Genomic DNA, 23336 nt, shown 5'->3' on the forward strand with positions numbered 1-23336 from the left:
TACATTTTCACTAGTTTAATCTCAATATTTGAACTGGAATTGGATAGTTCCATTATATTACTTGATGAGACCACGTACACTTGCGTGTGTCCAATAAGTTTTTGGTGTCGCTGTCAGGGAATTGTAAATTGACAACTATTTTTTTTATAGTTTTACTTTTTAGATTTCTTTGGTGCTTTACACTTGGTCTTGGTATTGAATTTACAAGAAATAGGTATACAGACTAGTAAGCTGGCAAGGGATAGGGATTTGATTAAAACAAGCCCCGAACCCGAGCAACGATTTCATCAATTAAGCAGAGAAGCAATCCTTCTCCCCTGTATTCCGCAAATTTAATAGGAACAAGACAATCCTGCTCTAATGGCCGATGGTCAACTATCCCACTAAATAGTTTGCTAAGTGGAAATCCCACTTCCAATAAATTTGACCTCCTCTTTTCAGAAACTGGATGTTGGAGGTAAATTTAAGCTGAAACAAAAAATAGTGCATCTTTTAATCAGCAGTTGACAATTTATGGGGATTTCACATAAAGATCCACAAGTCCATCTGCGAAACTTTCTGGAGATCATTGACACATTCATCCCTATGGGTGTGTCAACTAATTATGTTAGGCTGACACTATTTCTTTTTTCACTATTAGGAGAAGTGAAGAAGTCGTTGAATGCCGAGCTGGCAAGTTCAATCACAACTTAGGTGACTTAGCTCGGAAATTTCTCATCGAATTCTTTTCATCTGGCAAGACTTTGAAACTGCCTAGTGAGATTTATGCTTTAAACAGAAGCCAGGTGAGAATTTATATTATGAATGGGAGAGGTTCAAAGATTTTTTTTGGGACTGTCCATATCATCAACAGTCCAATAAGGTATTAGCTCACACTTTTGTTGAGGCACTTGATCACAATATGAAAATTTTGTTAGATTCAGTTGCAGGTGATCAAGCATTGGAATTGACGTATGATGAGCTGTATACCTTGTTAAACTGAATTGCATAAGGAAATCTTGAGTGGCATTTTGACTCAAGAAATACTACAAAGAAGGTTGCAGGTATGTTGGAAGTGGACCTGTTTTTTGCTATATCCACTTATATTGTTGCATTATAGAATTAGTTAAAAACTAAATTCAGCAATATAACGTTGGGGTTATAGAGCCTGTAACAATAGTGAATGCAATTCAGCAGATGAGTATTTAGTGCATAGTTTGTGGCAATAGTGGCCATTATGCGGATATGTGTGCTGCCAATCCAGAGTTAGTGATGTTCCTGGGCAATGTTCAAAGGTTGAATTATGGGAATGTTTACAATCTAAAGAAACAGACTCAGCCACTAAATCAATAATGAAACACCCAACAACAACAATTTCAGCAACCATGAGTTTAAGTAAATCAGGCCACTAGCAATATGAAATAGATGCGAAAACAAATTTTAGCTTCTCAAGCACAGTTGGTAGCAGATATAAAGAGACAGTAAGAAGATATGAAGAACCAGTAGATTAATATAAGGAACTTGGAGTTGTAGATAGGTTAGATAGAAGCAGGACAAAATGCCAAGCCTCAAGGTAGTTTACCAAGTGATACTGAAAATCCTAAGCAAGTAATTGAAATCACTTTGAAGAGTGGTAAAGAGCTCAATACTGAACCTCCAAAGGCTCCTAATCAAGTAGATGACAAAGCTGCTGAAAAATCGAGGAAGTCTGAGTACTCAAAAACTCTGAATAGGTTAAGGAGAGACCACCATTACCCTTCCCACATAGGCATACAAAAGTGAAAGAGACTACATTCTTTAAGAAGTTATTTTGCATATTTAGAGAGATTTATATTAACCTTTCTCTTTTAGATATTTTGTAGGGAATGCCTAAGTATGCTAAGTACTTGAAGGATGGGGTCACGAATAGAGTTAAGCTACAGGATATTGAGACATAACAATCACTGAGAAGTGAAATTTTGTGGTAATGCAGAAGATGCCCAAAAAGCTCAAAGACCCTGGGAGTTTTACTCTTCCGATTCAAATTGGCAGCAGTGAGGTGGTCTACGCACTTAGTGATTTGGGGGCCATTATCAACTTGATGAATTTCTCCTTGTTCAACACTCTAGGCTTAGGGAAATCAAATCTGAGCAAATTTGTACTCCAATGACAGACCAAACCTTTGCCCATCTTAAAGAAATAATAGAGGTTGTTCTTATCAAGGTTGGTAAGCTTATTATCCATGCTAATTTTAATATTTTAGATTTTAAGGTAGATGAAAGAGTGCCAATCATCTTGGGATGACCAATTTTATTGATGGGAGGAGCATTGATAGATGTGAGAGAGGGCTCACTCATAATAAGGCTGGATGATGAAGAGATAGTATTCAAAGTGTACAAAACTCTCAACAAACTATCCCACTACAAGGATCTATGCATGATTATAGTGATCGAAGAAGATAAGTGTAGGATGGTGGAGTCTATTCCAAAAAGACCTCCTTAGACTTTCTCATTGAGCAGCCCAGACCACCAATAACTCAGCCCAAAATGATACGATTGATAAGCCTAAAAAGGCTATAGTTAAGAAGGATGCTAACCTTGAGAGTTCGCACTCAAGAGATATAAAATGAATAAGAAGATGAAATTTGAGTGTGAGGAGGAGGATGAAGGAAAATGGATGAGGCGCTACTTGGGGGGCAACCTTAGTTAAGGTAGGTTTTATTTTCAATATTTCTTGTTTTTACTTTACTAGTTTTGTTTTTGTGGATTCACAAGTTGATGAGAAATCTGAGTACCAAAAATCCTGAGCTAAGGAGAATGGCGAAGACTAAGTATGGGTTCTCTAGACTCGCTTGATGTATAAAGATGCTACTATCTATGCCTAGAGGCCTGAAGGAGTATTTCTATCTCCACTTTTAAGTACACTTTGGGGACAAAGTAGATTTTTAAGTGTGCGGTCCCATTTTAATTTTAATTTTTTTGTGTTAGGAATAAATAAGATATTCTTGTTGGTGCTATATTTGATTACATGATTCAAGTGTTTTGATTGTAAAAAGTATATTGATTGTGTGAATTATTACTTTTTAGACTCCTAGGCTCATGATTATGACTCTTGTACTTGTAGGCTTAATTATAAATTCATGCTATTATTTTTTTGAGAGAGTATGATGGTCATGCTTGAGTTGAGCATGTGTTACAAGTGTGTGAGGTTGTTTGTATATTCATGGTTGCATCTGATGTCGAGAACTTGCCTAGTGTGTATGCAAAGTGAAATAAAGAGTGTACGTTTAGGAGGTTATATAGGCATTTCTTTGATAGCCATGTTAATACCTTTTTTCTTACATACCCTTATGCATAATCCTAGCTAACCCTATTGAGCCTTTAGCTATTTCTTTGTAAGCCTAATATGTAGCCTAATCCTCTTCTTTGATTGACCTTAATTTGATCCAAATCTCCTAAGCATTTTAGTGTAAATTAATTGAGTAAGGAGTTTGAAATTAAAGTAGGAGAAAGGCAAAAATAAAGCCCCAAAATGATAGTTATTGGTGTATATAATTGTTCTGGGTTGTGGTTAGGAGTTGTGTAATGTAAAGAAGCAAAATTTTTATGATTGAATAAGTTGTGAATAGACAATACTCCCACCATGTGCATGTGAATGAGCTTAATAAGATGGGGCAAAACAAAAGATAGGGGTAAACAAAAGTGGTGTAAAGTGGTTGTTAGATTGGTCTTAATTGTATAATGTGATGTATTAAAGTGTTTAGGGGAGATAGTCACTATTACTAGCCAAAATGATTTCTACCCATCCCTTAGCCTACATTACAACTCATAAAGACCTATTTGATCCAAGTTTTAACATTATGATCTTAGTGGAGTACTACACTAAGGGCAAGCATATGGTTCATCTTTTTTAACATGTGAATTCCTTGTGAGAGTGAGCACAATTTAATTCTTGTATCCATTCTGTGATAAATTACTTTAATGTTAGTAATTATGGGTAACTTTCTTGTTGTGAGGGCATATGTTTCATAATAGTTTGGTGAATTACCAGATGTCTGTGATTGAAAAATATGTCTGATTTTGCTAACTAGGTGAGTCAATTCTTGAAGGTAGGATGTTTTGTAGTAGTATTCTTGAACTTTCAATTGTGTATACAATATGCTTAGTGTAGAAACTTGCATCCTATATAGTTATTGTAATACTAGCTTGAGTGTTATTTGTAGTAGAAGTGTGGAGTCACTTCAGGTTATGATACTTTGAGTAAAGAGTTGTTCAAGGACGAACAAGGCTTTAAGTGTAGGGTGATGATCTGAGGTGGTTTTATGCACTTTAGTGTGGTTATCCTAGCTTATTTAGCCATATTTTGAGGACTTATTGTGTGATTAATTAGTAAATAATTATGTAAATAAGCATAAAAGTATTTCAGTATACAATTACAATGTTTAAAGGTGTTTTCAAACAAGTTTGGATTCAAATTGTTCATTTAGAGTCTAGACAAGAAAACTAGTGTTACTAGCTTAAGCTAGGTGTCATTATAGTTGATTACAATGGATTCTACTATATGTAATGAGTTCCTAATGATTTTAATTATGTATTTATGTGTGTAAAAACTTGTTCATAATGTTTAAAGTACAATTTAATCAAGCTAAGTGGCAAAACACTAAGTAAAGATCAAAGTGGACGAAACTAGTTCTTAGCTTGATTTTCTAGTTCATCATTATGGATTATTTGTTGTTTGAGCTCTAATCTGTGGTGTGTGATGATGTAGGATGCTTTGTGAGTTGATTATGATGATATATTTATGTTGAAAAATCTTTAAATAAAGGAAAAACAACACCATAAGGCTTGGTTATGAAGGACAAAGGCTTAAAACGAATTTAGATGTCACATTTCACTTTCTAGTGTGCCCACGTGATCTGGACACGACGTGCCACTAACTCCCTGGGAGTAAGCCAAGCAATGTGCCACTATATCCCTGGTAATAATCCATGATACTCTCCACTCTCTCCCTTACATCAAGCAACACATCGCACCACCTCTTCCCACATGGAAAAAATTCTCATAATATAAATACTACACTTGTACTTGCTGTTTGATACCTTTGACGATTTGGAGATTTGGAGAGGGGCTGCTAAAAAATTCAATTAGGGTTTATTTTCTCTTTACTTTGGCTTTTTAATAGATTATATCATGTATTCAATGATTTATATTACGGTTATATCTATTAGCAGATAAACGCCCCCTTTCCGGGGTTAAGATCAAGAACATGTTTACTTTCACTTTGAATTGAGTTTGTTTTGATTGCTTATCGTATTTGGTTGTTTTGTTATCCTTGTTTTAACTATTTTAAGGATTTTTTACCCTTAGAATATGTTTATTTTTGACCTTGTGAGCTTGGGAGGAGGAATAGGAAGATAGAACGTGGGAATAAGTAGAGTAAGGTTCTTATTATTTTATGAACTAAGAAGTTTGTATTAGAATCTAGGATAGGGATATACCTAGAACCCTTGCTTGGTGTACATGTAGGATGAAATTTTAATGCATCTAAATTTATTATTACATCCTTACTCAATGATGTAGTTATAATATCCAGTTAGGTCAAAGGTTAGAGGTCGGAAGACCATGATCATACGATAAAGCCTACGAATAAAAAACAAAGATAAACAATCCAACGAATGAAGTTCAATAGTGTATTATTATTGTTCATTGTGCTTTAACCCTGGGTTTTTACCCATTGATTGTCCAAAGTCTTTACTTTTATGCATTATTTTAAGTTTATTTTTAGTTATAACATTCAAAACTCTTTTGGTTACATTTTCACTAGTGTAATATCAATAGTTGAACTGGAATTGGATAGTCACTTAACACAAGTCTCTGAGGGATCGATATTCATCTTTATTTAAGGCTACTGTATTACTTGGTGAGATCACGTACACTTGTGTGTGCACTTGGGCGCAATAATGGGAACCAAGGTTGGACCATTCATGAAAGAAAATAGGATTGGCGTGATAGAGATCGTGATTAAAGAGACAAGGAGAGGCTGTATGATCGATATATGACTCCCAATGATCGAGAAAAAGGAAAAAAGTCCAATCCATTGATCCTAAAAAATTCAAGATCGATGATGTGTTAGCTAATATTTTGATAATAGTGGAGGGAACAAATAAGATGGTCCGAGAATTAAAGGATTAGTTTTTGCAAATTAGCCAAACAGTTGTATCATACTCCACCTCAATCAAACAATTGGAGATTTAATTTGGCCAAATCTCCACTCAACTTAATTCAAGTAAAAAAGAGGGACTTTTTAGTGACACCATTGTAAATCTAAAAAATAATGGGCAAGTATTAGTGATAGTCACTAGGAGTGGAAAGGATCTCAGTGATATTTTGGTGGAAGTTGAAAAAGAAGAAAATATTGAGAAAAAAAGTAAAGAAGAAACATGTGAATGATTCAAATAAAGAGGCTCCAAAGTATAAGATGGGAATAAAAAATAAGTAATGATAATGAAAAAATGATTGATAAAAGAAGATCTGATAGTAGTTGAGAATGATGAATTTCAAAGTGATTCGTTGCCTACCATTAAGGTTCCCTCTCCATTCCCTTAAAGGCTCAATTTAGATGGAGGACAATGCTAAATTCAAGTCATTCCTTGCTAAGCTTAGCAATCTGTTAATTAATAGCTAGTTGCTAGAGGCAATTCAAGAGATCTCAGGATATGCTAAGCTTATGAAGAAGTTGATGTCAAAGAAATATCTTATTCATGGTGATACCATAGAAATTATGCATCGGTGTAGCACTATCATGAATATAACTACAATAGAAAAGAAAGAGGATCTCGGGGCCTTTACAATCCCTTTCTCCATAGGGACACACAAGTTTGAAAATGCTTTGTGTGAACTTGGTTCAAGAATTAATCTCATACCCTATGAAATCTATCAAAAACTTGGTTTGGGCACCTCTACTCCAGCAACAATGAGGCTTTTGATGGTGGACTGGTCTATCAAGAGATCGATTGGAGTTTTGTTTGATATTTTGGTAAAGTTGGACCACTTTTTCTTTCAGCGAACTTCGCTGTGCTTGATTGTAAAATCAACCAAAAGATACCTATTATCCTTGGTCGATCGTTCCTTGTAATTGGAAGATCTATCATTAATATAGAGGTGGGAGAAATAAAATTTTGGGTCCAAGATGATGAAATGTCCTTTCAAGTATGCAAAACCAAGAAGCAACCCATGGAACTACAAGTGGTGTCTGTCATTGATTTAGTGGATGCAGATGCGAACGATAGGCACCTTGAGGATATAGCTTGAAAAGATAAAGAACATCATACCATAAAAATAAATTAGGTGCTAGATGGGAGGCAACCTACCAATGCCATGATAGTGGCCAGTATCTTTTGTTTTTGATTAAGTAGAGCAGGTTTTTGTTTTGTTTGTTATTGACCCATGAAATAGTGGTTCTACAAGGTGTTTTGAATAGGTTTGAATAAGAGAAAGTGTGAAATTTTTGTGCAGTAGACTGAGTAGGGGAAAATAGAGGACCAAAAGTAGCCTCAGTTACTATGATTGCACACCTATGCTATCGTAATTACGGTAGCCACGTGACTATAATCGTAGAACTTGGATCGAGATTGAAGTCATGACTAGTTAAAAAACCAGTCGACTGCCTATTTCCCCCCTCACACTTCTCATTCAAATTTTTGTCAAATTATACTCAACTGTGAGCTTTTGTTGGGCATCTAAACTTTTTAAGCATCCCCCTAAAACACCCTGGATTTTAGCCCTTGGAAATTTCTTGATCTTTCAGATAAATATCCTATTAATGACTTAACCATACAAGTCGTATGATGTAGATATGGATCAAGAAACCCTAGTCATTAGGTTTCCAGTGAATGGTGGTTGGGTTTCTGTTATGGTTATGGGTTGGTGGTGATAAGTCATTTGGTAGTATGTTGAGTTGGTAGGATAGTACTTCATCAAATAAGAAACTTAGTGACTTGACTTGGTTTGAGTACGAGTGGCACACTATTGCTATAAGGATAGGGGATGAGTGGTATAGTTTAGTTGTATGTTATCTAGTGTCCAATCCTTTGGGTTCTGTCCTGGGTACGACTAGGCCATATCAGTTGTATGGTCTAGTAATGAGTGGGACCATGGAATCATATGGTGGATAATGTATGGGTTTCCAACTCACTGTCTTGGTGATGAATCAAGGGTACGAGTCATATATTGTGGTCATGAGTCAAGGGGTCGACTTGTAACCACCTACGGTTCTTTTTACAGTTTTAAGATAGGGGCACTTTGGAAATTTCTCACTTAATAACCTTAAGACCCTATGTCCCAATAACACTTTAGGTCATTCATTCTACACTTTACAAGATTAAACATCCTCTTTACCCTCTCAAAATCCTCTTAAGAAAAAATGGCTAGGGTTTATCCAAAGTGGTTATCTAAAGGCTTAAAGAACAATTTCTCTTTGTGAATCTTTGTAATTCAAACATGTGACTCTTCTGTCATTGTTAGTTTACTAAAATCACATGTTTAAAGCATTGTTTATGAATCTTTAAAGGTTTTTTTCAAATCAAGGTTGAGGGGTTTGAACACATATTATTGAATATTGTTTTCTATGGTTTAAATTGTGATTATGCATGTTTTAATTATGGTTTTTCACATGTGGGTGATGGGAATGGTTATTTAATGAAAGAATCTTTGTTGAACCCTAAATTTGATGATTTTGTCTTGGATAATGGCATGCCCTTAACCCATTTGGAAAATTCTCGATGAGAATAATTTTGTAACATAGTTTAATTATTCTTGAAGTTCTTGCATTGCATAAATGGAAAATTAAACATGAATTGATTTTTGTTGGTTTTATATGGATTTGGAAAGGCCTTGGTGGCAATCGTTTGATTACAAATGCTTTTGGTAAATTGGAAATAATAGACTCTAATTTGGTTTAAGGGTTTATATGGCATAAGGTAATAGACTTGCAAGCTCTAATTTTGGTATGAAAATACCAATGGTTATTTCCTAATAAAAAGACTACTTGATAAATGGTTGTGAATGTGTAAATAATTTAATATAAGCTTAAAGGGGTCCTAGTAGTAAAGCCGTGAAAGGTGGGGGTCCTGGGGGGACCAACACTGGAAACTCATATTTGCCAATGTGAGAGTGGTATTGGTGATCGTGCGCATGATGCCACACTTTATATTTGGGATATGTACTTTATATTTGGGATATGTACTAGTTATCGATGGTTTTTTTCTCATATTGTGCGGCTAACACATACTAGGGCCCTTTCAGCAGGGGGAGCTAAACCTATATAGACTGTGGGTAGTTTTAGGACGATCAAGCAACTCAACTCGAGTTAAGTTTTTAAATACATGCTAAACCTTGTTCCCTATCTTGGTGTGATATATGTATATATATGTTTACATGTGATTGTATATGGAAAATTAATTTGGTTTTGAATGATGATATTACTTTATCTTTATCCCTGAGTTACATGTTTGTGTTCACTCAACTAACCATCTTCTGGTGCTGTGTCCCCATACAATGCAGGAATCGGCAATACTACCATTCCTCCTGCTTAGTGACTTGGATTCCGGGATAATTTTGAGTCATATTGAAGTGCTGAGCTTCCATACTCTAGAAGACTCCATTTCATGCTATGGACTTCTTTTTCATTATTGTTATTTCTTTTGCTATTATTTTGTCTATGGTCGAGGGCATATCCCAACTGAATGTTCTTCGATTTTGGTTAGAGGCTTTGTTAGACTACTATAGGCATGGAAGGTGTCGGTATTTATGTCAACCTCTGTATTGGTATTGGCATTGGGATTGGTATTGGTTGCACATTTGGTTATGGTTGTTTGGTTATGATTATATACTTACTATATTATGTTTTGATTATTATTATTTTATTTTATTATATGTTCAAAATTCATTAGACATGGGATGTAGGGTGGTTAATTGTGGGATATTAGGGGTGGTCTCTAGTCCTGGTAAGACTTAAGATACCTGACATGACTAGGCCCTAGTTTGGGTCATGTTAGATTGGTATCAGAGACCTAGGTTCATGGTTAACTAGGTGTTCGACAAAGTCGTATCGAGTAAAAGCCTCTTTTAAGGGTGTGAAGCAAACCACATTCATAAGGGAGATGCAACAAGGCATTTAGGAATGTCTCTATTTCCTGTGTTCTACTTTCAAGCTTTTGAGTCTAAGGTCCTGAAATCTTCTCTAATACCCATTTGTTTAATTTTCAGAACATGCCTCCCAGACGATCTAAAGTTCACTGAAACTTATCTATCCTACCCAATAGGACCTATCCTACTTATGGAGTCTAGAATTAATCTAGGGGTCTAGTTCCTGATTACTTTCCTAGAGTTCCACCAATTCCCTCCCGACCTTCTTGAGCTCCTCAGGCGTATATGATGAATGCTGAGTTTCATTAGCATATTCATATGTTAGCTCAGTTGGTGGCTTCTCAGGCCGAGCGTGGGGCTTCTGTTACTTCATCTTCTCAAGAAACAATGGTTGGTCAGTTAATAAGGTTGAACCTTTCTTTGTTCACTGGAGTTAGGGCTTAGGAGGATCCTCCAGGATTTATTACTGAGATGTAGAAGATCTTTCACATTATGCATGGTATGAACATAGAGGGTGGGGAATTTTCTCCCTATTAACTAAAAGATGTATAATACCAATGGTATGAAGAATGAGAATAGACTAGGGGTGACGATGCTAAGTCAGCCCTATGATATAGTTTCTCTAGTATTTTTCTAGACCATTTTCTTTCCCCAAGAGTTGAAGGAGGCAAAGAAAGAAGAGTTTATTAACCTAAAGCAAGGAAAGAGGTTAGTCAGGAGTATGCCATGAATTTTCAAGAAGAGTTTTATCGATATGCTTCGAAGTTGGTTTCTACCATGAATGATAGAATGAGGAAGTTTTTTTTCGTATTATGGTAAAACTTGACTCTAGAGAGTAAGGCTTCCTTGTTGAACAAGGACATGAACATCTCCAGGTTGGTTGTGTACATGCAGTAGGTTGAGGAAGAAAATAAGAAGTAAGATAAAATAGGGGAGAGGCAGAGTAAGAATTTTAAATTTTCTGATCAGGGTGGTGGCCAATAGCAAAGTGGCAAGGATGGTACAAAGTTGTCCAAGAAGAGGTGGGGCAATTTTGGGTCTTTCTTGATGGCTAGTTCTCCCTACCATAAACCATCTAGCGATGGGAGTTATTAGAATGACGATAATTATAGGGCACATAATGCGTAATCCCAGGCTAGTAAGGCCTAATATCCTTCATTCTATCATCTCAATAGATTCAACTGTGTTAAGCCAGAGCTCATAATTAGGAACTCTCCAATTGGTAAGGTTTCTTCTGGGTTAAACAAGGTTCTTGTTGCCTTTTCTTGTGCTCTATCACCAAGGGGTGCACCATCTGGCTCCAGCACTGGTCAAAACTAACTCTATGCTCTAACTACTCGTCAGGAGTCCAAGGCATCACCTAATGTCGTTATCGATATATTAAAGCTCTTTTCCCATGATGTGTAATATTTACTTGATCCATGGTCCTCTCTCTTTTATGTGACCCCATTTGTGGCTGTGAATTTTGGTTTTGATCTCAAGTGTATTTCAGACCCTTTTTCTATTTCTACCTTAGTGGGTGACTCTGTGGTAGATAGACGAGTCTATAGGGGTTGTGTGGTATCTATGGGCAGTTGGGAGACTTTTGTAGATTTGTTTGAATTAGACATGGTGAATTTTGATATTATATAGGGGATGGATTGGTTGCACTTGTGCTATACGTCTTTAGACTTTGGACCCATAAGGTTGTCTTCAAATTCCATAATGAGCCAGTTATTGAATTGAAGGGTGGTTCCTTAGATCCTATGGAAAGGTTCATGTCATGTCTTAGAGCTCGAAGGGTCCTTCTTTACATTCTATCTCAGTGGTGAATGAATTTCCTGAGGTCTTCCCTGGTGACCTTCTTGGTGTTCCTCCCGATAGGGATATTGATTTTGGGATTGATCTTATTCTGGACACTTATCCTATTTCTATTCCCCCATATAGAATGGCTCCAATGGAGTCAAAAAAAGTTTAAGAAGGTACTAAAGGATCTTTTAGACAAGGTTTTCATCCGTCCTAGTATGTTTTCATGGGGTGCTCCGGTGTTATTCACGCCTAAAAAGAATAGTTTCCTTTAGATATGTATTGACTATCGACAGTTGAATAAGGTAACGGTAAAGAATAAGTACCCTCTTCCAAGGATAGATGATCTGTTTAATCAGCTTTAGTGTGTTAAGTTTTTCTCCAGGATCAAGCTTCAATTCGGGTATCATAAGTTAAAGATTAGGGAAGTGGATATCTCTAAGACTACCTTTTGCATCAGATATGGGCATTTAGATTTCGTAGTCATGTCTTTTGTGTTGACTAATTCCATGAAGACATTCATGGACTTGATGAATAGAGTCTTTCGTCAGTTTTTAGATCAAGGGATTGTGAACTTGCATGGGGTTCTTATTTCTATAATCTTGGATCATGGCATGAAGGTTTCATTTCACTTTTGGAGGTCATTTCATAATGGTTTGGGAACAAAGGTGAGTCTTTGTACTGCTTTTCACCCGCAGTTGATAGGCAAGTGGAAAAAAAATTCAGATGTTGGAAGATATTCTTAGAGCTTGCGTGGTTGGCTATGGTGGTAGTTGGGTTGAGCAATTGCCCCTTATAGAGTTAGCGTATAGCAATATGTACCGCTCTAGCATTGGTATGGTTCCATTTAAAGCCTTGCATGGTAGAAAGTATTGGTCTCCTGTTGAGTTGTTCGGGGTTCGTGAGGCAGAGATGTTTGGTTTGGATTTGGTTCACCATGCCACGGAGAAGGTAAAGGTGATTAGAGATAGACTTAAAGCTGCCCAAAGTCTCCAAAAGTCCTATGCGTATCTTAGGCATAAGAAGTAAGAGTTTAAGGTTGGGGATATGGTGTTCTTGAAGGTGTCTCCCATGAAGGGAGTGATGCGGCTTGGGAATAAGGGAAAGCTTAGTCCCCGATATGTTGGTCCAAACTTAGTTTTGAGAAGGGTGGGTAATGTTGCGTATGAATTGGAGTTGCCTTCTAATTTAAGCTCAATTCACTCGGTGTTCCATCTGTCTATCTTGAGTAATTCTGTGGATGATTTTTCACAAATTATGCCTATCAAGGATATTGGTATTTTGAATTCCTTGTCTTATGAGGAGGTCCTGATTGAAATCTTAGATCGGCAAGTTCGACGGTTATGGACGAAGGATGTATCTTCGGTAAAGGTTCTATGGAGGCTACTTGGGAAACGAAAGAGGACATGAAGTCCAAGTATCTATTCTTAATTTCTACTCTAGAAGATCGTGCATGAAGTATGTGTTATTCTTCACATCTTTGTTTTTCTAACTTAGTTAAAGGTTATAGTAATGGTGTTTGGGGTTAAATCGTGCTAGTCATTGCCTTGTTCCATCATTTGGGGATGAATGATCCAAGTGGGAGAGAATTGAAACACCCTGGGTTTTGACCCTTGGAAATTTCCCAAGCTTTGAGCTCACCATCCTATTCACAACTTAACCATACGAGTTATATAGTGTGGATATAGGTCAATGGACCCTGTCGATAGGTGTCCAGTAAATGGTGGTTGGGCTTCTATTTTAGTTATGTGATGGTTGTAACGAGTCATTAGGTGGTGTGATGAGTTGATAGAAAAATCCTTCATCAAATCAGAAGCTTAGTGACTTGACTTGGCTCTGAGTACGAATGGCTCATTAAGAGCCGTAAAGATAGGGTACGAGTGACATAGTTTAGTCGTATGTTGTCTAGTGTCCAATCCTTCTTCTAGGATAAGACTAGTCCATATGAGTCGTATAGTCTGTTAATTAGTAGGATCATGGAAACACATGGTGGATAGTGTATAGGTTTCCAATTCATTGTCTTGGTGATGACTCAAGCGTACGAGTCGTATGTTGTGGTCATGATTTAAGGGGTCGACTCATAACCACCTGCGGTTCTTTTTACAGGTTTAAGCTGGGGAAACTTTGGACATTTCTCACTTAAAACCCTTAAGATTCTACATCCCTGTAACACTTATTGGTAATTCATTCCACATATTTTAAGATAAAATATCCTCTTTACTCTCTCAAAATCCTCTCAAGCAAAATTGGCTAGGGTTTCTCAAAAGTGGTCCTCTAACGGCTTAAAGATCAATTTCTCTTTGTTAGACATTGTAATTAGGCATGTGATTCTTCCCTCATAGTTAGTTTACTAAAATAACTTGTTTAAAGCATTATTCATGAATCATTAATGGTGACTTTGAAATTGAGGTTGAGGGATTTGAATGTATATTATTGAATATTGTTTTTTAAGGTTTGAATTGTGATTATGGATGTTTTAATTAAGGTTTGGCACATGTGGGATCATGGGAATGGTGATTTAATGAATAGGTCTTGCTTGTTCCCCAAATTTGATAATTTTGGCATTGATAATGGCATGCTCTCAACCTATTTGTGAAATTGTCAATGAGAATGATTTTGTCTCATAGTTTAATTATTCTTGAAGTCCTTGCATTGCATAAATTGTAAATGGAACATGAATTGATTTTGGTTGGTTTCATACGGTTTTGTAAAAGCCTTGGTGGCCACGACTTGATTATAAATGGTTTTGGTAAATTGGAAATGATGGAGTCTAATTTGGTTTGAGGGTTTATATGACATAAGGTAATAGACTTGCAAGCTCTAATTTTGGTATTAATACCAATAGTTAATGCCTAATAAAAAATACTCCTTGTTAAATGGTTGGGATTATGTAAATTATTTAATATGGGATTAAAGGGAGTCGAGTAGCAAAGCCACGGATGGTGGGGGTCCTGGGGGGACCGACACTAGAAACTCACATTTGCCGATGTGAGGGTGATCTTGGTGACCGTGTGCATGATGTCACACTTTATATTATATTTGGGAGATGTTCTTTTCTTTTGTTTTGTGAATAACACACACCGAGGCCCTTTCAATAGGGAGAGCTGAACCCATATAATCCATGGATGGTTTTAGGATGGTCAAGCTACTTAGCCCAGGTTAAGGATTTAAATGCATGCTAAACATTGTTACCTATCCCGACATGATATATGTATATATATATGTGTGTGTGCGCGCGCACATGTGATTGTACATGGTAAATTGATTTGGTTTTGAATGATTACATTACTTTATCTTTATCCATAAGTTACATGCTAGGGTTCACTCTGCTAACCATCTTTGGGCACTGTATCCCCATGCAATGTAGGAACCTGCCATACTATTATTCCTCATGCTTAGTGACTTGGATTTGGGGATATCTTTGAGTTAGATTGAATTGGTGATCTTCCATACATTGGAAGACACTATTTCATGCGATGGACTTTTTTTCATTATTGTTATTTCTTTGGCTATGGTTTTGTCTATGGACGGAGGCATGTCCCAACCGGATGCTCTTCGATTCTGGTTAGAGGCTTTGTCAGACTACTATGGGCATGGGCCATGTTAGTATTAGTGTCGTCCTTAGTATTGGTATTGGTATTGGTTGGGCATTTGGTTGTGGTTGTTTGGTTATATTATATACTTACTTTATTGTCTTTAAATTATTATTATTTTATATTATTTTATGTTCGGAATTCATCTGACATGGGATATAAGGTGGTTAACGATGGGATCTTTAGGGTAGTCTCCGGTCCTAGCTGAACTTGAGATACTGATATGACAAGGCCATGGTTCGGGTTAGGCCACCCTATTTGCATCCTCAATCCAATATGTGGTTCATTCTTTTTTTTTATGTGTATGTGTAAGACATAAAATGCATGCTTTAGAAATGGCTTAAAATGGTGTTTCAATTACTAAATCTTTGTTTAAATATGTTTATTGGTGTTGTTAGCTATTGTAGTTGGTGTGTACACTGATGGGGAAGTTTTGAGTACCCACGTTTTGTTCAAAATTGATAGAAATAGTGTGTGCACACCAAGTGCTCGTTTAAATACCCAAACAAATTCAATTTTACTTTTTGTATATTCCAAGGGCATAATAAAGCACCTACAGGCTAAGTTTCATCTGCATAAGGTTACTCCTTGATTTTAAATGCCATTTGGCAATGAAATTAGATGATTTGAGTTTTGAATATTTTGGTCCAATCTTACCTTTGATACTATGATCGCAGTCATTGATTGTGATCACGGTATTGCAATCACAGCTTAGTAGCCCACAATTGCTCTATCTAATAGTGATTTCTAGGACTGACCAAAAATCCTACAATTAGATTTCTTGCCCAAAACACACTAAGAAACCACCCTATGAGCTTAATTGTACAACATAGCATAGGTTTTGCAAGAAATGTTAATGATGAGTATTGTTATGTTGCTCTATGTTTTTCTAGGCTAGATCATGGGAGGTTATGACCGAACCCATTTTATGGCTCGTGAATGCCAAAACTTGTACTATGGTGATCCCTCTAAGATGAAGCTACTTTCGGAGAGGGGCATATGTTTGGATAAGGTGCTGGAAAAGCTTTTGGTATTCCATGATAGATTCATAGCCACTGGGTGTAGGTGCTTTTCCCTAGACCCTTGCCGGTCAAATGAGCATTAGGTACGAGATTTCTATACTAACCTTGGTATAGCATGTCTCTCAGATCCTATTATAAAGATCCTAGAGAAGGAAGTACACTTTGGAGCTGAGCAGATAAATGACAATGGGCTCCAAAATGCAGATATGGCACAATTCTTGGTAAAAGGATGTGAATGGGGTGTTGGATGGCGGAAAAGTTATGTCCTGGCAAAGAGGTTCATTTGGCATCCACCGAAAAGGGTAAATCGATGAATGATTTCATAGCAGAGTCAAGGATATGGATGAACATTATTTGTATCTAGGTATCTCCATGCACACACATGACGGATGTTCTAGATATGCAAGCCCGGATGGTTTCCTGTATAATAGACAACATTTCTTTTATGTTGGTTGGCTTGTGATTTTAGACATTAGGCACTTTAAGAACCTGGGTGGTATGCTCCTCTTATTCCCTTCTTTGATTACTGAGCTGTGTAGGAGAGATATGGTTGAGGCATACCCTAAAACACTTGGGTGCATCCATACACCCCCATTTATCCCCTCAAGATTTGGGGTAAGGATGTATGGAGAAAGTGAAAGAAAAGATAGATCGACTTAGGTAAGTCGACAGAGGATGATATAGAGTATAATAGGCCATCCAGCTCTAATCCCTTTGATTAGATATCTATTGATTTGAGGGAAATAAATGATCTTGTGGAGGGGTTGCCTCAGGGGACAGGAGAGTCTTCCTCCACCCTACATTCATATATTTCTTAGTCCAATTATGATAAGTACTTGGAGGATCTGTAGAAATAGGAAATCACTATTTCTAGGCTTGAGAGGGCCTACTCATCTCTAGAACATTCACATAGTGATCTCATGAACTTGCACGAGAAGATAAAGAAGAGGGAAAAGTTCTTCACCAAGATGTGGAAGGGGCTGAAGGGCCTTTAGATGGTCCTGACACCCAGAGAAAGACTTCCTTCTTCCAGAGTTGATAGTAATGATGAGGCCCTAGCTTAGTGGTTCGATTTTAATGATACTAGAGATAATGCGGAGTCTGAGAGCGACAAAAGCTCTTGATGCAGTTATAGGGAGCACCCTTTTAATCGATTTATCATTTATTATTTATGTAGTGAGGTCCTTTCAAGCTTTTTAATTGGAGGTTCCTGTCTCCGTATTCATTTATTTGGCCTGTATTCTTGAGATATTTATGGATATTTTAATGTCGAGTTATATGATTTTTATTTTATTTTAGGTTTTAATATTTGGGAAACTCTGATGGTGCCTACATTTCATGGATTAGTTGCTTATTTTATTTGTATATATATGTGTATATATGATTGCATTTGGTAAATTTAATTGGTTTTGAATGATGGCATTACTTTATCTTTATCCCTGAGTTACATACTAGCGTTAACTTACTAACCGTCTTCTGACGTTGTATCCTATGCGATGTAGGAACCGACCATACTACCATTCCTCTTACTAAGCGACTTAGATTCAGGGACAACTTTAAGCCAGATTCAAGTGGTGAGCTTCTTTACTCTGTAAGACTCCACTTTATGCTATGGACTTTTCTCCATTATTGTTATTTCTTTGATGTGGTTTTCGCTATGGTCGGGGGCATGTTTTGATCAGATGTTCTTTGATCCTGATTATAGACTTTGTCAGACTCTTATAAGCTTGGGCGGTGTCAGTTTTAGTGTCAGCCTTGGTATTGGTATTGGAATTGGGATTGGTATTTGTTGGACATTTGGTTGTGATTGTTTGGTTATGATTATAGACTTACTTTATTTTCTTTAAATTATTATTATTTTATCTTGTTATATGTTTGGAATTCATCTGACATAGGATGTAGGGTGGTTAACAGTAGGGTATTGGGGGTTGTCTTCGGTCCTGGATAGACTTGAGATACCTGCCATGATTAGGTCCTAGTTTGGGTTATGTAAGATTGGAATCAGAGACCTAAGTTTATGGTCAACTGGGTGTCCAATAAAGCCATGTTGAGTAGAGTCTCTTTTAAGGATGTGTAGCATTCCACACTCATAAGGGAGAGGTTATAAGGCCCTTAGTAGTATTTCTCTTTCTTGTAATCTATTTTCAAGCAGTAGAGCCTAAGGTCTTGAAATCTTCTCTAATACCCGTTTGTTTGCTTCTTAGATCATTCCTCCCAGATGATTTAAAGTTTACAAAAACTCCTCTATCCCACCTGAGGACAATGTTGATGGGACCTATCCTATTTATGGAGTCTAGACTCAGTCTAGCGGTACAAATCTTGATTGCCCTCCTGGAGTTCCACCGGTCAGGCTAATGTAATGAATGCTAAGTTTCGTCAGTCTATTCATATGGTAGCTCATTTGGTGGCTTCTTAGGCTGAGCATGGCGTTTCTATTACTGCATCTTCTGAGGCCACAAGGGTTGGCCATTTTATGAGATTAAACCCTTCTGTGTTCACTGGTGTTAACGTTGAGGAGGATCCTTAAGGATTTATTAATGAGATGAAGAGGATCTTCCACATTATGTATGGTACGAACGTGGAGGGTTTGGAATTTGTTTTCTATCAACTGAAAGATGTAGAATACCAATGGTATAAGGAATAAGAACAAGCTAAGGGTGATAAAGCTGAGTCAACCCTATGGGATGATTTCTCTAGTTCTTTTCTAGACCGCTTCTTTCCTCAAGAGTTGAGGGAAATGAAGATGAAAAAGTTATTTAACCTTAATAAAGGAAAGAAGTTAGTCAATGAGTATACCATGAAGTTTCACCAGTTGTCTCGGTATACTCCAAAATTGGTTTCTAGCATGAGGCTAGAATAAGGAAGTTCACTTTTAGGTTATCCCAAGACTTGATTCTGGAGAGTAAGGCTGCCTTGTTGAATAAAGACATGGACATATCCTGGTTGGTTGTATACATGCAACAGGTTTGAGAAAGAGAAAAATAAGTAAGCTAAAATATGGGAGAGGCAGAGCAAGAAGTTTAATTTTTTGAGCAGGGTAGTCTCCAATAGCAGAGTGGTAGAGATGGTAGAAAGTGGTCCAAGATTAGGTAGGGCAATTCTGGGTCTTATGCGATGGCTAGTGCTCCCTAATAAAAGATGTCTGGTGATAGGAATTTTTAGAGACGACAATTATATGGCACAGAGTGCCCAATCCCAAGCTAGTGAGGCCCAATTAGCTCCATCCTATCCTCCTTACAGATCTTGTAGTTGATTACATGAGGTTTACTATGATGAAGGAAAGGATAAGTGCTTCAACTGTGGTCACCTAGGGCTCATAATTAGGAATGGTGGTAAGGTTATTTTTTGGACAAACAAGGTTCTTATTGCCTCTTCTTCATCTCCAACACCAAAGGGTGCACCATCTGGCTTCGACACTGGTCAGAATTGACTCTATGCTCTCACTACTTGTCAGGAGTCCAAGGCATCACCTAATGTCGTTACTGGTATTTTGAAACTCTTTTTCTGTGATATGTCTTTTTTATTGATCTGGGGTCCACACCCTCTTATGTGACCTTATTTATGGCTGTGCATTTTGGTTTTGGTCTAGAGAGCATTTAAGACCCTTTTCTATTTCTACCCTAATGGGTGACTCTGTGGTGGCTAGAAGAGTCTATAGGGGTTGTGTGGTATCTGTGGGTATTTGGGAGACCTTGGTAGATCTATTTGAATTAGAAATGGTGGATTTTGATGTTATATTAGAGATGGATTGGTTTAACTCGTGATACATGTCTTTAAATTCCCTAATAATCCTATTATTGTATGGGAGAGTGGTTTCCAGGATCTTAAGGGAAGGTTCATATCATATCTTAGATCTCAAATATTAATATCTAAGGTGTATCACTATCATTTTGTCTGGGTTAAAGTTTCTAACTCGGAGGGTCCTATTTTACATTCCATCCTGGTGGTGAATGATTTTCCTGAGGTCTTCCCTAATGACCTTACAATTGTTTCTCCTAATAGGGAGATTCATTTTAGGATTGATCTTGTTTCGGACACTCGTCCTATTTCTATTCCCCCGTATAGAACAACTCTAGCAGTTAAAAGAGCTTAAGGATCAACTAAAGGATATTTTAGACAAGAGTTTCATAAATCAAAGTATGTCTCTGTTTGGTGCACCGGTGTTATTTGTGCATAAGAAGGATGGTTCCCTTCAGATGAGTATTTACTATCGGTAGTTGAATAAGGTAATGCTAAATAATAAATACCCTCTTCCAAGGATAGATGATCTATTTGATGAGCTTCAGGGTGCAAAGTTTTTCTCTAAGATCGACCTTTGATTTAGGTATTATCAGTCAAAGATTAGGGAAGTGGATATCACTAAGATCGCCTTTTGTACCTTGTATGGGCATTTTGAGTTCTTAGTCATGTCTTATGGGTTGAATAATGCCTCGACGACATTCATGGTCATGATGAATAAAGTCTTCCATCAATTTCTTGATTTGTTCATCATTGTATTCATAGATGATATTTTGGTATTCTCTAGAGTGAGGATCACTTCCTCATTGTATTGCAGACCCTGAAGGAGCAACAGTTGTATGCCAAATTTTGAAATGTGAATTTTTATTGAACGCTTTCACTTTTTTGGGTCATATTATTTCTAGTGAAAGGGTCATGGTAGATCCATAAAAAGTTGCAGTGGTTAAGAAGTGGCCTAGACCCACAACTCCAATTGATATTCGAAGCTTCTTGGGTTTAGCTGGTTATAACAGAAGGTTTGTGGAAAGTTTTTCTTCTATAGCTGCCCCATTGACTAAGCTGACCCATAAGAAGATAAAGTTCTTGTAGTCTGATGCTTGTGAGGGTAGTTTTGAGAAACTGAAGAATAAGCTGACTTCAGCACCGGTCTTGACCTAACTCGAAGGCACTGATAAGTTTGTGGTATATTGTGATGCATCCCGAGTGAGGCTTGGTTGTGTTTTGATGCAACTTGGCAAGGTGATAGCTTATGCCTCTAGATAGTTGAAGGTGCATGAGAAGAACTATCTAACTCATGACTTGGAGCTATTAGCCATGATGTTTGCATTAAAAATATGGCATCACTATTTGTCTGGCATGCATATGGATATATTTTTTATTCATAAGATCCTGCAATATGTGTTAACTCAGAAAGCGCTGAACCTCTGGCAAAAGAGATGGCTTGAGCTGCTCAAAGATTATGACACGAGTGTTCACTACCATACAGGTAAAGCTAACATAGTTGCTGATTCTCTTAGTAGTTTATCCATGAGAAATCTAGCTCATGTGGATGAAGGGAAGTGGGAGTTGGTGAAGGATATTCACTGTTTGGCCAACCTTATAGTTCATCTCTTACACTTTATGATGGTGGTGTATTTATGCAAAAGGTGGAACAGTCGTTTCTTGTTGCGGATATAAAGGAAAAACAAGTGTTGGATCCTATCTTGATGAGGATCAAGGGTGAAGTTGGTTAGCGAAGGTAATGGCCTTCGATATTTATAGTGATGGTACCTTGAGGTACCAATGGAGGTTATGTGTTCCCGACATAGATGGATTGCGAGAGAGGACGTTGGCTGTGGTGCATGAGTTGCGTTATGCTATCCATCTTGGTTTGACAAAAATGTATCACAACCTTAAGGATATGTATTGGTTGAATAATATGAAGCAGGATGTGGATAGTTTTGTAGCTAAGTGCATGCTGTGTCAGCAAGTGAAAGTTGAGCACATAAGGCCCAGAGGATTGTATCAAGAGATTGAGTTTCCTGTGTTAAAGTGGGAGTAATCAATATGGATTTTACTACCAGTCTTCCTTGGTCTCAGAGTTAGTTTGATTCGGCTTGGGTCATCGTGGATAAGATGATAAAGTCTGCTCATCTTTTGCCAGTGAGGACCAATTTTTCGGCATATGATTATGAAAGGTTGTACCTTTAAGTAATTGTAAAGTTGCATAGGGTTTATGTTTCTATCATCTCAGACCGAGGTATGCATTTTGGCGATCGTGTCAGAATGGTTTAGGAACTAAGGTGAGTCTTAGTACTGCTTTCCACCCACAGTCTGATGGGCAAGTGGAAAGAACTATTAAGACATTAAAAGATATTCTTAAAGCTTACATTATTGACTATGGTGGTAGTTGGGTTGAGCAATCGCTGCCAATAAAGTTTGCGTATAACAATAGCCACCACTCTAGAATTGGGATATCTCCATTTGAATCTTTGTATGGTAGAAGGTATACATCTTCTATTGGGTAGTTTGAGGTTGGTGAGGCAGAGATGTTTGGTCCAAATTTAGGTCACCAAGATGTGGAGAAGGATAGGATGATTCGAGATAGACTTAAAGCCGCCCAAAGTCACTAGAAGTCCTATGAGTATGTGAGGCATAGTAAGTTAGAGTTTAAAGTTGGGGATAGGGTATTCTTGAAGGTGTATCTCATGGACGGAATGATGCAATTTTAAAGAAGGGGAAGCTTAGTCCCTGGTATATTAGTCTGCACTTGGTTTTGAGAAGGGTGGGTAATGTTGCATTTGAATTGGAGTTGCCTTCTAGGTTAAGCTCCATTTACCCGGTGCTCTATGTGTCTATACTAAGGAAGTGTGAGGGTGATTCATCGCAAATTATGCCTATCAAGGATATTGGTATTTTGGATTCCTTATCTTATGAAAAGTTCCCAATTGAAATCTTGGATCGGCACATTCGTTGATTGTGGACGAAGAATGTAGATTTGGTAAAGGTTCTATGGAGGAACCACAAGGTTGAAGGGGCTACTTGGGAAGCGGAAGAGGACATGAAGTCCAAGTATCCATTCTTCTTTTCCGCTCTAGAAGATTGTGTGTAAGGTA

General features: G+C 37.3%; 1 non-coding gene across 1 annotated transcript; it reads right to left on the bottom strand.

Annotated features, from left to right (window-relative positions):
• Positions 1 to 746: 746 nt before the first annotated feature.
• On the bottom strand, positions 747 to 852 carry LOC124892047. Its single transcript, XR_007050050.1, has one exon. It is a non-coding gene; the product is annotated as a small nucleolar RNA R71 (small nucleolar RNA).
• Positions 853 to 23336: the final 22484 nt, after the last annotated feature.

Source organism: Capsicum annuum, chromosome 1 (genome assembly GCF_002878395.1).
Source record: "Capsicum annuum cultivar UCD-10X-F1 chromosome 1, UCD10Xv1.1, whole genome shotgun sequence".
Classification (NCBI taxonomy): Eukaryota; Viridiplantae; Streptophyta; class Magnoliopsida; order Solanales; family Solanaceae; genus Capsicum; species Capsicum annuum.